This window comes from Anser cygnoides, chromosome 2 (assembly GCF_040182565.1).
Source record: "Anser cygnoides isolate HZ-2024a breed goose chromosome 2, Taihu_goose_T2T_genome, whole genome shotgun sequence".
Lineage (NCBI taxonomy): Eukaryota > Metazoa > Chordata > Aves > Anseriformes > Anatidae > Anser > Anser cygnoides.
Genome location: NC_089874.1, coordinates 33,837,665 through 33,858,240, shown reverse-complemented (window position 1 = coordinate 33,858,240; position 20,576 = coordinate 33,837,665). Strand labels below are relative to the sequence as shown.

Below are 20,576 nucleotides of genomic sequence, written 5' to 3'. Positions count from 1 at the left end.
AGAAGTTCTCTCTGCTTTTCTTCATGGGCCACTATCACCTTACTGATGAAGAGACGCACTGTTTTTGCATACAGTTTCACCAAGGTGTTGCAACCAAGACTCTATCTTTGGAAAAAAAAAAAAAAAGCATAAATCTACTCACATAGCATAAATGCTATGTTTTATATTAACAAAATAGGAAGCTCATCTTTTTAATCCTTACAAAAGATTTTCTTCGTATCAACATTTTTTACAAGCTTGAACTGAGAGTTTTTCTGTTTGTTTGCTTTTCTTCTTTTTTTCCCCATTTTCTCTTTCCACACTGCTTCTTCAGTAGGATTTAATTCTGAGGAGCCTTTCCCAATTACTGGGATACCAGATATTGTTTTGCTTTACATATCCATTTGACTGAAGCACACAGACCTACTGTCTTAGAGCTCCAAATATAAAAGCCTGAAGTTTTTCTGTTCTGCAGAGACAGAGTAAACACAGACAATACAGTCTTTCCTATGTCTCCAGGCACTCAAACGTAGCTGTGTCTTGGAGAAACTATCTCTAAGAGGCAAGCTGCATATATTTGCCCATTCAATCTCTGGCTTCCCTGCTGAGACAATCAATCATTAGAACTACATGCAACATCAATTTTATGCAATGTGAATGCTTATCCATTCAGCACTGTTGTGAGAACAATAAGTTATTGTCTCAAAAGCTGCTGATCTGTTCTTTCTGACCTACCACTACCCAGTTAGTATGCATACTGGCTGGCCAATTAGCAAACATGAGGCTCAAAAACAGCTAAACCCATGTTCAGCTGATAGGGGACATGGGAGAGAGCTTGAGGTCTGGAGAGGTGTGCCTTAAAGGATTAGAGAGGAGGAGAACTGAAATTGTTATGGAAATGCAGAAGAGAGAAGTATGAGGAACATAACATTTAACTATAGGGTTCATTAGTACGAACTATTAGTATGGGTTCAACGTTCTGTGGCTTTCAGCACAATTTTTCTTTTTTGATTGCTCCTAAACACTTAACTCTCTACACTTCTTTATAAGCTTCCACACAAAGGGCAACTAGATTATTTATTAAGTTAGTAGTTTATTAAGCAGCTCTGAGCAATGTAATAATGATAACAATATTTTGAAATTTGGAAAAGATATTTGTAATTTTTTATTATGATTTTTTTTAAAGTTTCCATTTTAAAAAGTGACATTTTATGCCAGTCTAAGTGTCTATTTAATCTACACCCCAAAGAAGGGAAAATTCATGAACTAAAATTCATATAACTCAATGTACCTGACCACTGCAACCACACTCTTCGCGGAAAGGAACATGCCCCTTTTCTCTGCTGTACATTCCAAAGGCAGTATTTGTAGATTCCTCTACATGCTCTTGAAAATGTTTCTTCACATTCAATTGATTGTAGCAAGTAAAATGCACCAAATAGTGGGGTGATTAACGGCACTTCAATTGTAATTTTTAAAAACAATATATTTTTTTTTAAATGGTATTTTGATAACATTAGAACACTTATGGCAATGAAAAAAAGAAGAAGAATATTTCTGATTCCTCTGGTGGCACAGCCTGACACGGCAACACTGACTGTTGCATGATTACTACATAAGAGGTTTTTATGGGAAAAGCTGGGTGGAAACGCTCACAGAGCAAGTAGTGAATAGAGTTAATGACACTATTGTCAGTTGTCAAAGAGACTGAAGGTCTAAGCTCAATATGAAACAGATGTCTTGAAATTGTTATTAATTATGGTTAGTGATTATTTCACAAAAAAAACACGTTGATTTAGGTCTAAATGCCTTGTGTAACAACACACCTCTCCAAAGACCATAGATTTTGAAGATCACTGTCTACACACTGGCATGGTCTATTCCTGACAAGTAGAACAGAAGATTGTCCAGCTGCTCTTGTTATATATAAAATAGAGCAATTAATGGATGAAACAAGTCACTAAGATTTAGTTGTGTAAAGTAGATGGGAGAATCTACGATCATGTCCAAAAAGGCTCAACATTCAGGCCTATCAAATAATTCATCCTCTGGGAAAATATCAGTTCTTCTGTTACATGTCTCATCCCTCCTAAAACAACTTTGCCTGAGACACACCAATAGCTCTAGTACTCAGAGAATTAATGGCCATAGCTGGATCATCACTGAGGCCAGGAATATCATCTGGCATGTACATATATCTGGCATGTAGAGTATAGAGCTTCTGAAATGAAAAATGCCTGTGTTTTAATACAAACTGGTCTCAAAATGTCACAAAATCTAAAAAATTATTGTTGAAGGAGAGAAAACAAGGATAGCTACAAAAACATTGCTGACATTAATGGTCAGCAGTAAAGCCATTAACAACGTTACAAAGACCATGGATCCCTCAGTCTTACTTATCACCACTACACATAATATTTCTGAAATTTGATCAGTCAGCACCAGAAGCAGAATTGATTTGATGATCTTATTGGCCTTTTCCATTTCTAATTCCTGCAAAGTTATGATCCATACAAATTCAAATCATACACAGCTAAATTTTCAGTAAGAGACAGCACAAGATTTCTAATATCTCAGAATGATGGTTTAATCTCTCCTTGATGAAGACCTTGTACCTTGTACCTCGTAAAATAAAGGTGAGGTACTATGATACTATCTTCTCACATCATTACCTGGAAATATATCCTTCTATAGACAACATGAAGTACAAAAATGTGCAAAGAATTTTACCTGTTCCAGCTGTGTTCCTATTGGAAGAATAGCTAGCAAGTCTGTTGAAGAAACAAAATAGAAGTGAGGAAACGCTATGTGCTTGGTTTCTAAATATTCACCCAGAGCTTTTTCCCAAAGAGGAAGTCTGAAAGAAAACAGAAATTTTAATGATACTTGACTTCAACCACCCTAAAACCAAGAATTCTCTTCCAGTTAAGGAGGAAATCAGACGAAAGAGTAAAACAGAACAATGCAGTCTACTTTTAATTTTAAGTACCAACAATAGATCCAGCTGTAAGAAACAGCTGGAAAGTGGCAAACTTTACATATTTTCAAAACAGCTCTTTTCACTCCTTCAGACCAAGAAGTCTATGAGAACGGAAAGTTACCGGAGAATTCTCCGAGAAAGTACATTTGGCTACATGGAAACTCCTCTTCAACTCTTCCAAAGAGTCCAGCCTTAGGAAACAAGGGTCAAGAAGATTTCTTTTTGACAGGGCAGATATTTATAGATAAAATAAATTTTTGAAAATGCAAAACCCAATGAACCACTGTATTGAGAGTGTGAAGTGACTCCTAAGATACATTTTCATGTGTGAATAATAACAAACACAAAAATAAATGCTGGTTTTGACACTAGAAGTATTAAGCTTCAAAATGCTCAATTACATGCCTATCTGCAGGGGAAGTAAGACAAACACCACATTTATTTGTGCATAACATATCTGCTGAAAGTGGGAAATAAAGACTCTCAGCTACAAGTTTGTGTGTAGGGAGAAAATAAATTTGATAAAAACTGAAAATATTTTTAAGACATTTGAAAAAGTTTACATCATGCAATTCATAAATAACAAAATAATACCTCAAATGTAATTAATCATACAAAAAACTGTACAAGTCCAGTACCTCAAATAGCAATGAATGACAAAAATATATCATATAATTTCAAAACTGTACAAAAAGCAAGCATGACTTGACACCCCTCATTTCCTGACTATTCCAGAACTGTATTTCCAACTCATGGTCATACTGGAAATTTTACCTGTGCTGCAAATCTTCAATTTTTCATACATCTATGGCTTGGTGGTAACTTCTATCACATTTTTGTTTTTGTTGTGTCATTCCTGTACAGAATTGTGAGAAAATTAGTTACAACAGGTGGAATTCCCCTCACATTTTTTCCAATTCATACCATTTAGTACAATGGGACAAAGAAAGCACAGGGAAAAGGAAGTGGAAGAAGGAACCTCACCAGCTTAAGATTCTGTGTTTTTTTTTTTTTTTTTTTTTAATGACAAAAGAAGAAAATCCACAACCATTTATTTTCACAATGTTTACACTGAACATGAAGAAAATGAAAAAGGAACTCAGGCAACTGAGTTCTTCTTTGAACAGCCATTGAAGAAAAACAAACACTGCTTTGATTATACTATTAGATCTCTTCTAACAAAATGACAGATTACACCAAAAACATTAACTTGTATGACAATTCTGCTTATATGTGAAAGACCCATGCCTTCTTCAATATGCATCATGAAGAAAAGCATGCATGTTAAATGCCATGACTAATTTCATCATTCTTAACGAGGTTTTCAACTAATGCAAAGGTGTGAATGTAGGGTTTTTTTGTGTGTATAGTTAGACATGTTGCAGCCCATATTGCTTATGCTGCAGATTTAAACAATTAGAAATTTATTTGAAGTTTTAAATGTAGAACCTATGAAATGATCATTATAATAACTTAGCTTTTCAGAAACACATCTAGTGAAAAGTGAGACCTCAGAATTTTCCCTGACATATGTAGACTGAATTATAGGTATGTTCATAATGCAAGTTACTCTCTTTACTCAACAAGGGTTCAGTGACTTTTTTTGTTTGGTCAGAATGAACAATTAAGACGTGATATTTTGTGTAAGTGAAAATGCTTAGGCTGATCTGCTGTCATTTTTGGTCATTAATAAACAGTATATCATAACCTTATATTTCACCTATCACTGTCATAAATTATATGAAGTTTCACAGAAAGGATTTCCTTAACTGAGAAGTATCATATCTCTGTGCAACTCCGGGAGATTAAAAAGCTAAAAAAGAGTAACTAAAAGAAGATATTAAAGTCACGTGAAGGAACCATCCACAGAACTTTTTCCACTACTGAGGTCTGTGATAATGTGCCAATCTGCATGCCAGTCCATGTGAAAGGAAAACAAGGTAAATAAATACTTTAATTTTAATAATAAAGAACGCAGACTACACCTAAGTATACTTTCTGCAATAACATTAACTCAATGGGTTAGAAACAAACCTATCAAAGAAATTCTCAAACTAAACTGTCAACATGGTATTGTTTAAAAATATCTGCTTAATTGCTCACTCTATATAATTCAAATACAAGACATAAATTAACATAACACACTCACTCTACTTACTCTGAAGCCTGTATTGATTTCATTAAGTCTATGTACATCTTCAGGCAAATGGCTTCTGATATCATCAGAGACAATGAAAATACTTCCTAGATGAGCCCATGTGTATTGAACTTCCATCCAAATGGAAATGACAGAATCTGCCACATTTCATTTATTTTGTCAACCTTTCATTTGTTCAGTGAAATACACCACGTATTTACTTTTCAGTATTGTTTGTAGCTGAACCTAGAAAGACAAAAAAAAAACTTCAAAAAATGCACTAATCAAAATAATTTATCAGAGGAAATAGGGCTAAGGTGAGTTCAATAAATTCTCTTGTTATTACTGTATATCATAACAGAACACATCTTTAAATGCTGCTCATGGACAGCATATTATCGAATGATAAAAAAATCTAAGAAAACATAAGTTTAGAAAGCTGTAATTTCATTAACTCCTACATCAAGACAGGACTTTTCTTAGAATATGTACAGTTACATAGCATGCATATAATTTCACAGGACTAACATCTGGAGAAAATGTAACTCACAAAGATTCATGAAAAAAGTTTTTAACTAACCAAGCATATCAAAGGAACAACTAATAATGATATACTAATAGTATTTCTATTAAGCTTTTACTTGTTTTTTTTTTTTTTTTTTTTTATCTAGAGTTTCAAGCAGCTGTTCAATTGACTTTATTAAAGGAGCTCTGTTGCTGTGATGTTCTCCATAAGAAAATTCCAAGGCAGCCAACATATGGCTGATTTTTGCAAAAATCTGGAAACAACAACAGTAATTATAACCTCTGTCAACAGTCTCCCTACAAACTAATTCCTAAAGAATTTACTAGTAGGCTGATGCTTCAGGTGGCTTATTTATTTCCTTTCTTTCCATTTTTACTTTGCCCCTCATTTCCTCTGGTCATTATCAAGAAACCTTCTCTTTGCTATCCAGGAAAGTTTCTAGCCACATTGCTTGCTTTTCTTCTAAATATTTAATATGAATTATTACTTGTAAGTATTTCCTGTCTCAGACAAAACAGAGAACTCTTTATGCTTAGTGCTGCTCTTAAACTCAGCAGGGAGAGAAACACCTACTGAACAAACCTCTAATTTAGCAAGCGAGGTATGCCCCCAGGGAGTGCCCCCAGGGAGTGCCCCCAGGGGGTCGGGTCCTTTTGTCTGAGCAGAGACCACAGATTCTCTTCTCAGTACTTGAGATGGCTCTGTCTAAACCCTGAATCACTGTTCCAGTTCCACATTGAATGGTTGGCAGCAGCAGCACTACCACATGCCTGAGTGTACTTTTGCATTGATATGTAGACTATGAAAGACCATTACTGGGGTCTCTTTAACTGAATACTTACTCCCATCACTTTCTTGACCTGGTATCATGTCTCTCTGACTGCAGAATTTTGCTTCTCCAATATTCCTCTCAAGGATGATATCAGATTCTTCACCTTTAACTCCAAGCCTCTACATGCATCCCAGACACAAACCTTATTATCCAAAGAATATATTTCCTATGGAATAGGATAAAAATAGCTACAATAATTACTTGTTATTAACAGCCACCTTAGAATAAACTAGTTGAAAGATCACATAGTATAACTGCCCGACCACGACTAACCAAAAGTTAAACCATGTTATTGAGGGCATTGTCCAAATGTCTCTTGAACACTGACAGGCCTGGGGCATCAACCACCTCTCTAGGGAGCCTGTTCCTCTGTTTGGCCACTCTCAAGGCAAAGAGATTTTTGTTTCTACCGTTGATTACTAAGAAAACTACCTTGTTGATAACTAAGAAAAAATGATGAGATTTGTCAGAAAGCTCTATTTTCCTGTTTCACATGCAGATGTTTGGGACAGCACAAGTCTGTGGAAGATTTTATTGGGGTCAGTAGATAAAGTAAAAGCTCTGAAAATTTACTTTTCAGTATGATACTTTAAATAATAAATAACAACTATTAACACAATGATTTTATAATTCCAGTTGGATCAGAGCCATTTATTCCATTGCAGCTCCAACGACTTAAACGATGTTCTTATTATATCACTGCAGATAAAAGTATCCATAAATTCAATAACCCTCTGTGAATAGGAGTTCTGGATATAAGGGAGAGTTCTGTGTACACCTGAGTGTGATGAACATGACACAAGCGATCAGCCGACGACCAGCAGTGGCAGTGATCAGCATCTTCCCTATTCCATGATCTGGCATATATGCCATAGTGAATGATGTGAAAGCAGAAGGTCAACACAGTGATCTCAGTCTTGTCCTTGCTTTTATTACCCCTACCACAGCACATTATTCCTGGTATCATGTAATGAAACCTATTTATTTCTGAGTGAAATACATACATGAATAAGGAGAAATATACCCATTAGGTTCAAGACTTTCTTAATTCAGTACTCAAGTTTAATATTGTCTGTGAATTACAGCTACTCCTTTAGTGTCCTCCAAATCATCTGGGGTGCTTCTGTTCTTATTTTTATTTCATTCTTCCTCTGTCCCATTGAAACTCTCTTCTGTAAGACTACTACCAACAACACATTGCAAATACTTCAAACAAAGTACCTTCCCTTTAAAAAAATGAGTGTCTTTGCTGAAGCTATGAAGCTAATCCAACTACTCTGGAGCTATGTCTAAGAGTAGAGCAGATAAACCTCTGCAAATTCAATTTGTCTCTAAAAATAATGACTTTCATCTGGTCATTTATTATTCTTTCATTATTTGTTCACACACCTCCACTATTCAGAAAAGTGACAGCATGGTTTTACCATGTTCCTCCGCATGGATTGGAAACTCAGCCAGAAGAATAAAGTTTTAAAGGGAAGCCCCAAACCAAAACATGTTCCAGAACATTCAGTTTGGACATGAGCAACAAATCCACTGAAATATCAAAGTGGGTGGGAAGAGTGAGGAAGGGGTGGCACCAAGAGAGATAAATTGTACAAGCAGACAGCTATGGAACCTGCCTTGGCAAACCTTCTGAGCTCTACATCCATCTGTTCCCCATTAATCTGTCTCCACTGGGTTTTAGTCCAATCATCAGTGATGCTCTGAAACAGAAAGTACAGATAAAAGTGTCAACAACATTTGGTACAAACAAGCTTCTGCTATATATATCTGCTATAACAGATAGATAGATGCAGGGGGAAGGCCTAGCATGCAGAAATACCTTCTGGACCTTATTACTTGTTTCCATCCCTATACCACCACTACCTAGAAAGCACGCAAAATAATCCATCTTCTCAAAATCCAAGCCAAAAGCTAAGCATTTAAACTATTTCATACTTCAGTTTCTGATAGTGCCATAAAGGTACACATATGAATACTTATTAAACACACCCATACGAGGCAGCTGGGAGATGTGAGGGAATGTGCCCCATTCTCTCTTCATGGCAATACAAATATTACACACACACGCATACACACACAAAAAAAGTAGTATATATATTTTCTAATCTTGCCCATGAAAACCAACATCTTGATGTAAATAGAACTTCAAATGGCTGATTTCCCATACAACCTTTTTCTGGATTCAGAATCTGAGATATAACCATTGGTGAATTGGCTTTGCTTGTAGCCTTTTACATTTTTCTCAGTTCTGAAGTGGAACTTCCTGAAGTTTTACTCACTGATTTTAATTATTCCAGCAAACTATCGGTATTAAATAAGCTTAAAGTAAAACTGCAAAAGTTGTTTTTCTTTGGGATTATCTTGAAATTTGTTAACCTGAGAATAGAAATATTTTTAATCTGGTTTTCCTAAAACATAGCAGCTATAATTTCAAAAACGAAAAGAATATGAAATTATTCAATATTAAAAACTTAAAAAAAATAAATCAATACTATAAGCACTTCTAGGATCAAATGAAGAACATAACATTCAGAATATATTTTAACCTTTCCTTTTTCTTTTAATACCTTTCCAAAAACAAATTTACATTAATATAACCATTCATATCCCACACTTTCTTGAGCAACTGTATTTCTTTTCAACACTGAAGCACTTATTCCAGACTACAAGTAAAAGAAACAAAATTTTGGAGATTCTTGCATTAATAACAATTCTTTATTCAGAGAGTGGTGTGGCACTGGAACAGGCTGCCCAGAAAAGCTGTGGATGTCCCATCCCTGGAAGTGTTCAAGGCCAGGTTGGATCGGGCTTTGGGCAACCTGCTCTAGTGGGAGCTGTCCCTGCCCATGGCAGGGGGTTGGAAGTAGATGGTCTTTAAGGTCCCTGCCAACTCAAGACATTCAATGATTCTACATATCTTTTTCAAGTTACTCAAAGCTAAATGGGCTATACATGATTCTGGTTATCAGTCTAGTGGATATTCCCCTACTCATCTTCCTAAGATATTAATGTGCAGGTTACGGAATTCAGTATGACATCCGAGATAGAAACTCAAAGCACAGACACAGAGAGAGAAATATTCAGCAAATTTAAATCAGGCTTGCATAAAAAGGACAACTTCATTCTGCTGCTCACAGTTGCAGAAGTGTGTGAAAGCATGAGTAATCCTTTGGAAATTAGTGGGACTACGCTTCTATAAACTGTGCAACTGAGAAAACACATGAGGCTCAGGATTTCAAGACGTTATTAAATGAGTTTGTAACTAAAAATAAACTTCTTGCCATTTACAATTAATTGGATTCAAGCATAAGAGAAGAAACTGAACCTGATAATATTCTATTTTCAGGTGGTCTGCTAACCTTTTCATTTGGGCAGACATTCAGAAAATATCACCCAGGAGTTCGTCAAAGGTCATAAAAGCCATCACCAGCCTCTTTATCTAGAGAAGATTTAAATAGAATATCTGTGGCATTGAGGATCATTTGTGCTTGAGAAACTGGAACTGGCTTCAAACTTTCTTCTGTGTTCTCCAAAAAGAAGTCTGAAGACTGCATTAGAGTGTTATATAAGCCATCAATCATAATGTCATCCATGTAACTCTTCCTAGAGACTGAGGAAGAATCTACTTTGAAGAGCTTTAAATTTCCCTGAATAAGGAAACAAACAAGCCTTCTCACAATTAAAAAAGCATTTTATTTTATGGTTGTGTTAATGTATGCCTTCATTCAGCAAGCTTCCTTGTTTTTATACTATTTTATAAAGTTGATGTATAGTACAAAACAACAGTAATAGTTCTTGTATCTGTAGTGTAGAAGACTCTTGAACCTCCTTGTAATCACATTTACACTAGCAAAACTGTACAAGGGTTAAGTATCTCTTGCACTGAGGTTGGTAAAAAGCTGGTACAAAGCTGTCATACAATACAGCAGCTTTGATATTACACATTCTATAAGAATACCTCTGCACATTTGTACTGCATTCCAGTACTAACCTTTGTTATATTTAACTAAGCATTAAAAAGAAACCCTTATTTTGATTTCCTTCTTAAATAAATATCAATAGTATAAATAAAGGCAATAATACAAAATAAGATCTGAATCTGAACTAAAGCATATTCTTTAGATACTAAGATTAATGTTGATAACAAACAAAAAATTATTGCAATAGAAACAAAAGCAGGTCCCTCAAGAAAATTTTGCAAAAAAGGGGCAAGGAGTCAAAAATCCTGCTTCTGCATTCACATCTCTTTCAAGTTCTTTGATTCAGGTTTACTGTATCACTAGTAGTTACGTAGCACAGAAGCCATTGTTTAAGGATATTATAATTGGACATAGCATTTATAAATAAATTTTATGTATATTTTTAATTAATCACATATATATATATTATAATCATATAAGCAAGCAATAGTGAAATTTCAAATCAAGATTATTTTACAATATATTCAGTACAAAAAAAGTGTTTCTGGATGACTTCTCCAGATGCAGAAATGATTTTTATCTATGGGGATCATGGGAACAACATACCTAGGGGCACAAATAGGACAGCAGCAGTACCATGATCTCAGCTTGCCAGTCATTCCCAATCTACCAACTTAAAATGCACTTTTCAATTAATGCACTTTTCAAATTTTGCTAAAATTCTTCCCTTCTTCATATTTGTCTTCAAATGTGAGTCTTAATGAACTTTTACATAGATTGTGTAATTACACAGATAACTGAATAAAAACATAGAAATGATAAGAGTAGTAGTAGTCAAATATTTAACACCCAAATCAAAGTACTGCTCACTTGGCCATTACCTCTACAAGACAGGTAGTAGATATTAGTAGAAGCATATATTAGTAGATGCCATTTAACAGCATTTTGTATATTTTAGCAATTCTTTCTCCTTTGCCATCCAGGTATAGTAGAGCTGCTTTTTTTTTTTTTTTTTTTTTTTTTACCATTCCTGAAGAAGAGTACATGCTCCATTCAAGCATTCATAACCAGGTGGATTAGTTCTAGTGTTGTCCTTTGGCTGTTGAACTCTCTGCAAATCACACCCTAATGTTTTCACATTAGATACATTCCTAGCAGGTTTCCACCTGCTATGTGCACATTCTGCTTCTTTCAGCTGGTCATCAATAGTTCCCAGCTCTGTTTCAATCAGGGGATATTCTACCTCCAAAGCAGTCCGCATTAGTCTATTGTACAGCTGAGCAACAGGTTCAAGGTTTCCAACAAACTGTTCACAGGAGAGACATGCACAGGATGAAATCCCTTGAATGTCTCACACATAACATTATGCGCTTTGCTTAGCAAGACAGCTATTTGAGAGAGGTCCTTTCACACTTGAACAGTACCAAAGTGAAACTATGGCCCCTGAATTCGCCGACACAGAACAGGAGGCTGGGTGCAGTGCAAGCTAGAGGAAGACAAGTGGATCCGCAGCCTGAAAGAACCAGGCTGGCAGTGCCCCCAGGTACTTCACACTCATCTGTGGCCAGTATTGTAAACTGAAAGGTAAGCTGCAGATAGGATTCTGTTTGGCGAGGATGTGGTATTTCCTTTGAACAAGCAAAACAGTGGGATAGTTAGAGCTGTGCATGTGCTCACACACACATGCAAGTTGCAACAGGGCAAGGAGGGTGGGGAGCAGAAAAAAACAAAAATACATCCCACATTGCTAACATATCACCCAGTCATAAACCTTTGCAAAAGTGTTCCTTTCTTTCCCTCATATGGAGCTAAAGTAGAATCTGGAATATTGGGTTGCTTCAACATCTGAGGTATTTCACTTCTCTCAATACAGCCACTAGCTGGAAGAAGCAAATAAACTGTTAATCTCACATTTATCCTGTCAGAAGTCTCAACACAAAGACATTTTGTTTACTTTGTATTTAATCTCAGATACGAAGTCATTAAAATACTCTGCTCATCAGCAGGTGGAATGGTTATTACCCAATTTAATTCAGGTGGGTCTAACTCTCCTACAGGAGCTGTTCATCCTTTGCGCTCCAACCTAAAATCATGTTTGGTGAAGGATCAGGAAAGGAAAGAGAGGCAGGACACAATTTTCAAGTAACTTGGATATCTAGCTCCCAGACAAGTATCTTTGAAAGCATTAACACAATAATACTGTTTACGTGGCATATAGTAGTGTTGTCCTGGGACAGAGAAATTCCTGGGTTTGCTAGTTATCGACTCATCCAAACAATGATCAGGGAAATCTCTTACAGATGTTAACAAGTAATTCTGAGAGTGCTGCAGAAACAGAATATACTAATAAACTTGAGCTGTACACATGCACAACATGAGTGTATAAATGCACTTGTGTAAGAGGGCCATACTGTGCAGATCACACTTTTTCAGTAATTAATGATGTTATATGATTATTTAAAAGCTATTAACTTTCCACTAAATCAGTGATTATGAACACTTACCGGTGAGACGTGGATGAGAAGTAGGACCAAGATGTCTCTATTCATTCCTTTAGTTGTACAGACCATTCAAATTTTCCTTAAGCAATTGACATATTTTTGTTAATTATTTCATCTCTTTCTTCCACATGTTTATTCATAGAACAGAAATGAAACCATTATGAATTAACAAGAAAATCAGCTTTTATTTTTTCATTTTGCATACCTTTTTAATGTGTTCATCACATAAATATTTGCAATTATCCATTTTATTTTATTTTTTTTTATTTATTTGGAAAGCTTCCAAAGAAGGTTAAAATCTTAAAAGAAAATAAAGAAGAAAAGAAAAAGCAAGCATTAGAGAGTTCTCTCTGCAATACTCTTCTCCCACCTTGAAGTCCCATTCAAAATGCTTTTCAAGTACAAGGATTGGAATTGTACCAAGCTCAGTATCAGTACGTATCAAGTGATGAGAAACAGACCACATATTTCAAAATTTCCTCTTAAATTTCGCTATGCAGATGAATTCTAGAATTCATCTAAAGTATGATAGTTTAATTTAGATCCTAGAATGTATGGAACTAGGTTTTCCAGATCCAGGCATGGACTCTGTACTGTAGATGTTTTCTAAATACCACATTGCATGTTTCTAAATTGTTTATTTTCTTCCTTCTTTCCAGATATATTCTTTCAGATGTCATTAGTTTCTTCATGCAGTCTCATGCAAATTCAAAGTCTTAATTTTATTTCAATGCCTTTTCTTTTTTTTTGGAAGAAGTCTATTGCTGTAAATAAATTACCAAGAGGCAAGCAGAAGTGAATTTTCTGAGGATAAGTCATTTTCCATTCTCCTTGCAATGTTTAAAGCTAGGAGAAGTTATCTGCCTTTTGAAAGAGCTTTGATACTGTTTGTATTATCTGAATCCAGTGAGGAAGTTTGGAAAGAAACAGAAGAAATGCCAGTGTTTAATGCAAGATACTCATTTAATTGCCAAGAATGCCAAAGTGACAACCTAAGGAAAATTCATTTAATCAAAGCTATTAGTTAAGTATTAATTATTAATGTCTTATGCTTAATATATTAACTAATTTGCAATAATTTGAAACAGTTTGAGTGTTATGTATAAAATGTCATAGATGTGCACGTCTAAAAGGGACTTTAAGAGTAATTAAGTCTGTGTTCCTGCTCCAAGACAATGTCTGCTATACCTGTTCCATTTCCAAAAGAAGTTTTTTTAACCCTCCCTGAAAGGTTTTCAGAAATGAAGAGCATGTCACTTCCCCTAGCAATCTAGTGATTCATTATTCTTCCCATAAAGCAGTTTTCTCATTTATTACACTTGAACTTTCTGCACTTTAGATTAAGCTCATTATGTTCTGGATGTAGGGAACAGCCTATTTCCTTCCTGTATGCAGAAATCTTTAATGTCTTCGAAGATTTATGTCTGTTCTCAGCCTTTTCTTCTTTAGCCTCAATAACTATTGAGGGATCATCTTTCTTAAAATGTAATGCTTACACCTGGACACAATACTTTGTTGGAGGCCTTATCACGGGCAGTAATAGATATGTAAGATTTCTCTTTGTGTCTTTCAAAATCACTGCCTGTTTGAACATCTTACATGCTTGCCTTGTTCTTAATAATTTGATATCATTCACTCAGGCTCTGAATATGACAAATCCTAATCTGTATCTTGAAAAACTGTTTCTAATCAACTTTCTCCATCTTACATTTTAATTATTCCTGCTTTAGAATAATATATACCACTACAGAAATATGTTTTAGCTACCCAATTAACTGTACACCACACTGTTGATGGAAGAGCCTGGATGCATCTGATATCCATAAGATTCTCCATGTCTTGTGCAGTCAAGTGCAAATACAGAATGCTGGTGAACAGGAAATCTCTGTTTCTTCAAATTATCAAATATAATATATATATATATATATATATATATTTTTTTTTTACTTCTTAGCTATGGCTCCTGGAAAGAACCTGTGTTCTGAACATCATAAAATGCAAACAGACTTTGAGGACTTAGATTGTGCAGATGAGATACTTCACAAAAATTACATTTATTCCAAAAGAACCATAGTGCCCTTGTAGTTTCCAGCTTCAATTGAAGGCATATTCTTAAAGTTTATGTACACTTGTGATGTACTACCAAAGTACTTAATATTCCAAGGCATTCAATTCACAAATAGCTTACCTAGATAGAAACTGTAATTTAAGCAATACACATTTTTTTTTTTAATAATAAATGAAAAATAGTTTTATCTAAATAAGTACTATCCCTGAACACAGATTCTAAACCTGAGCAGTCATGAAATCCTACACAAAGAATTGAGACGAGACATCTGTCAAGATCCAGGGTTTTGGTTTTACATCCAAAATAATCATCATCTAACTCCTGTAACATTAAAAAACATCTCTCTAAGTGAACACAAGATGACTACAGGAGTACGTTTGGATATATTAGCATAGTCACCATGATTCTTTTCAGGAAGCACATGAATTGTATTTTATATAACATTGGTTATCACTTGTTTCTCTCAGATTGCTAGAAAAATAATGTCATGATAATGTCTTCTTCAAGGGTCATCATGCCCTTAATGGTGCCAAGAAAATAAAATTAGAAATTTACACATATAGATCTGCTATTCCTCTAAAACATAAGAACCAGAGACCACAGATACAGAGCTATTTCCCTCCCTGCTTGCCCAAGGAAAATATTGAGGCAAAAATACTTTTCATTAATCTTTTCCTATTATGACTTGAAAGAAAGGAGGAAGGAAAATACAGAGGCTAGGCTGAGGTATATATTTGAGTTCTTCCCTGAAACAGTGGAATACTTTGTGACGTGAAGATAACATGCTTAATTTGTGGGAGAATGTGAGCATTTAACTCTACCCTGTGAGCTTATCTAGCATTGACCCAGTCTGGAAACTTCACAGGTATCTCCAGAAGGGGCAAGTACTTAAACAAAACACAATTTTTGTGCAACATACAGTATTTTCTTTAAAGATAGGTGATCCCCTTCTTGTGAAGTACATCACCAGAAACCTTACTTCTCTCTGAAAAACCTGAAACTTGAATTGTGAACTTGTGAATATATTAACTTAAATGGCTTACAAGCTAATTTCCTGTTCCTCAGATGAAGTAGATAAAAATAACCGAAAACAGTTTATAAGTAGCTTATTAATGCACACCATGTGTTTCTGAATTGTCTACCACGCGGAATCCTGTAAGTGTTGAAAAATCCCCAGGAATCGTGAAAAATAAAACCACACTAAAGGTGTCCTACCCCTTCATCTGGTAGTTGCACATCAGCAGTTATCAAGATGGCTCACTCATGAGAGACAAGAGGTATCAGATCAATAAAACAACCTGTGAAAGGCCTTACAAAACTATTTTCTTGACTGTATTTGAAAAAAAACAGACACCTTATGTTGTTTCTTGCTCAAAACAAAGTGACCACAACACCTCTGAGAACATTTTCTGTTCCCAATCTCTAAATGATACAGGAGGAGGGCAAAAAAATAGGACAGGCTGTGGACATGAGGGAGTTCCACATGTGGAAATGGTGAGGATGAAGAGAGTCATGGCTCTTCTGTTACTCTGGGGTTTAGAGCAGGACATGGGACCTACAACTCTTTGACCTTCTTTCCTTCCCTATTGTAACCGATGAGCAATGATCAGTTATCTAAGTGATTATTATTTACAGAATCTGAGTTAATAACCGAAACATTTACTTAGCATTTCAGATAATTTTTACCTTACAATGCAAGATCAAGACCTGTGTACCAAGTATATAGATATTCAAGGAAAGAAACTTATTACAATATTTTGTTCAGGAAGCTTGTTAAGAGGAATAGCCAACTATGCCAGTTAATACTCCTCTTTACATTTATGCTGCTACTGTTAACTCTTCTGTTAAACAAAGACCTTCTCAACAAGTTTTAACAAGTCCCAACTATCTCTGCATGTTATCATTAAGCAGGATATTATGAGCATCAAACTTAAGCTACTCAAATACTTTGCCAACTCTCTAAGTAAACAGTATGTTTTGACTCTAAGTCATTGTTACATTTAATTAGATTATCTTAAGAATCTGCATCTACCACATGTTCTAAGCAACAGAACAACAGTCCTTTTCCATATCACAGCTGTACTTTCTTAATACTTAAAGTAATTAACCACATCCACAGATGAGCACTTTTGGAAAAATAATAACAGAGGAGGAAAAAAACAGGAGCATATTAATGCATTCTCATGCCAGCTGTGAAGGGAGAGTTCCAGCACCTTTTGCTAAAGGACACCAAAGCACAAACAGGAACATGTACTAGTAAAGCTATCCTTGTTCTTTTGTTAAACGTGTTAAACGTTGATCACCTCTGAGAAAGTAGTCATATTTTCTTTTCTTTACTGTTTGGCTGCATCTCTTTTTTTGTAAGTCACTTGGGGTGGGGAGATAAGTACCAGTAGCTGAAGTAGACATTTAAATAAAAACCAGCAAATATGGAAGGGCTTATCAAACCAGCTTGTTTGAGTCTTCTACCTTTCTACTAATGTGCTTTAAAAACAAAGAAACAAAACCTCACTGCAGGAAAACCACATGCATATACTCAAAATAGATGGGACTAAACATGGCAGGATGAACTACACGCACTTCTCCATAGCCAGTAGGGAAATTCAATTTTAATTCTGTCACAGGCTGTGATATGCATTTAAAATATGCACTTCAGAAGTCCACTTAAGACAATCAATCTGAGAAGTCCATATTTGTACCCTGAAGGCTGAACTTCCTTTTGTCCTCCTCAGGGTCAAAATCCCCAGTCCCATCACAAACAAAATCATTGCTGTGTTCTGGATTTCAGGCAAGTCTAGCCACATATTAACCAAACATACAGCACATTGCCTATTCAGAAGTATATAAAACTTGTTCTTGGAAATATCTTGACACTATTCAAATATCATACATTGAACAGCGTGAACCTTGAAGCTTCTGACAAACAAATTAACTTCACACTGACAGCTATTGTTTGGAGCAACCCCAGATTAATACTGTAAAACCTAAAGGTAAACACTTTGTGAAGAGACTGAAAAAATATTTTAGCAATGACAGTAAAAACAACACAATTATTGTTGCTTACTGTTGTACTTTTACATCTTCTGTCAACACTCAGCCTGCATAGATGAATAAGAGTGGCTCAGGCTTGAAATCTAACTCTTGTTGGCTATGCTTTACCTGGAAAGTCAACAAGCTCACTGTGCAGAATGATTGCTCAGAAGTGCACTACAAAGGCTGCTTTTGCACCAAGTCAGTCAAGTCACTAAGGAAGGAATCACTGCCTCAAAACCAGATCAACCTCAACCATCTTACAATCTATGTAAATACGATAATTGCCACACTTTAACTAGCAGTTTAAAGCTGTTACTCAAGCATTCTCAGCAACATTTCCATTTATATGCCAAGTATGCAGGGAATCCTTTCCTGAGATAAAGGCAAAACCAGACAAACTGTATACAGCCCTGAGAAAGGGTGACTTGAAACCACAGCTCCCACAGCCAAGGACTCTTCAGAGCATCCTGTGCCCACAGAAGAAAAGAAAAGAAAGAAAGAAAGAAAGAAAAAAAAAAAAAAAGAGGCAGTAGGTCCCTGCTACCATTCACCTCCTTCTGAAGAAGCTTTGTAGCTTTGTGCAAGGATTAGCAGGAATTTAGTGTGAATCATAAGGGATTTTACAAGGAGTGATGACTTTTAGAGGTATGTTATAGTGAATCCTGACTGTGTGAGGACATGGGAAGGTTTGCTTTGGATATTACAGTACTGCATGTATTCTTACCCTAAAAACATTAACAACTTTGCAAGGCTTCTGCATGAATTAAACCTGTGCCATACATTTAATTCAAATCTAGTTTACATCCATTCTTCTGGATCTTTAATTACCTAGATTAAGTCACATATTTGCAAGAAAAATCAACATGCACACACACAGAGGCTTTGTTTCCTACCACATCAAATAGAACAATAAATTTATATACTTCCTAAATAATAATTATTTAAATAATAACAATGCTAAGATTTGGGTCTGTTTCAGAAAATTTGCCTGTAAAAATAACACCTTACCCAAAGTACACACTCCTTGCATTAACTGCACTACCAAAAACAACAGGTCCAAGCTCCCACAAGCCAACAAAGCCACCCACGGGGATGCTGAGCCCATCTCCAAATTGTTTGCACCTCTGCAAACCCAACAAGGCTTGTGGGTACACACAGGTATCAGAACCACAGGTAAATGGCAGGGATACATCTAGGAGAACCAGCTGACCCAAGCATTTTTTTGGAGGGAGTGTGTAAGTGTAGAAATAATAATTGGTCATCCAGTAGCGAATAATAATAATAATCGAATGAAGCTCAGTCAGCAGACAGAATTGAACAAGTGTGTTGTTAAGGTAGCTTGTTTGGGGTGATTAAATCCTGCTTGTGATGGTGCATGTTTGGATCAGTGGCAGAGAAGAGACACCATGAAACCTGCAGCTGGTGTCAGGGCTGCTTCCCTCTTCCACTGCTCACATTGCAGAGCTGGGGCACACACCTGTGTGGGGGCACACCTGGGTTCAGCAACATCCCCACCTCAGGGGGATTTAATCAGCAGCCCCCAGACCCCAGGACAGTGCCCTGCTCTACAGTGCTGCAGATCTGGCTGCTTTTCTGCCAAAAATGCCAGGTGGAGCAGGAACAAGTCTGAGGAAGTGTTCCAGCAGCTGGGACACTCACCTGGAAGTTGGATGGCTCTGTGCTGCTCCTCACTTCTCTGTGGCCGCTGTTTAATGCAGATGCATAAAGCATCCTGTGCGCTGGACCAGAGCCTGTGCTGAAGACAGCTGGGTGCTTGAGCCAGCAGGCAGCTGTGCCAAGCCAAGTAACGTGATAGGGTACCGCTTTGTTTGAATTTATATTAAAAGAAGATTAAATCCTCCAGAACAAACACCCTTTCCCAAGTTTACAGTTATTTATAGCTATGAATTGACACCATAATCTTGAAAACAACAAAAAAGCATCTCTGGAAAGAACAGTAATAAATATTCTGTTCTACCAAATACACGTAAAATGAATGAGTATACTTATAAGGAATTGTTTTAACTATGAGTGTAAGACAACATTATATACCAAACATTTTGAAATGTTTCTATATTTTCAAGTGAAATTAACTGATTAGTTATATACACCAGAACCATACATAATTTACCTCTTAACCCTCAGGAAAAAAAAATAAATGAAAAAAATTACAGAACTAACTGACAGCAAAAATAATTAGTCTTTTTTTTTTTTCTTTTTTTTTTCTTTATTTATTTTTTAAATTTTGGTTGATGTTAGTGGGGGATTTTGTTCCACATTATCCAGATTTTTTCACTCATATTTCCTAGTTCCACAACCTCCAAATTCAGATACTTTAAAATAAATGAGTATATGAAGGCTCAAATGCCCATGTGCAGGGTGCAATTTGACAACGTTATTGTAATCTCAAGGATCGTATGCTCTCTTTGTAAAAACTTCACAGCTTTCCGTAAAATCTTCATCTGCAGATGTTCACTTAGAACTTTCCCCACAATTCCACCAAAGTTCATTTTTTCCATCTTTTGAAATCCCTACATGTTGATGAAAGTTTGCTAGATCAAATGAACAAAAATTAACAAACAGTATGTTTCCAC

General features: G+C 35.8%; 1 protein-coding gene across 11 annotated transcripts in view; it reads right to left on the bottom strand.

The window, feature by feature from the left end:
* LOC125183516 (dynein axonemal heavy chain 11-like) overlaps positions 1-20,576 on the bottom strand; it is a 59,148-nt gene that overhangs the window by 22,900 nt on the left and 15,672 nt on the right. For 8 of the 11 annotated variants that reach the window (XR_010829168.1, XR_007165656.2, XR_010829174.1 and 5 more), the window contains exons 3-6: positions 6,465-6,620; positions 5,118-5,342; positions 3,734-3,815; positions 2,710-2,836 (exon numbers count right to left, since the gene is read on the bottom strand). The gene's annotated coding sequence lies outside the window, so the exon portion shown is untranslated. Of the gene's footprint in view, positions 1-2,709; positions 2,837-3,733; positions 3,816-5,117; positions 5,343-6,464; positions 8,161-12,884; positions 14,759-20,576 lie in introns of those variants that run through there. The other 3 variants (XR_010829169.1, XR_010829170.1, XR_010829172.1) reach the window with 3 other exon arrangements.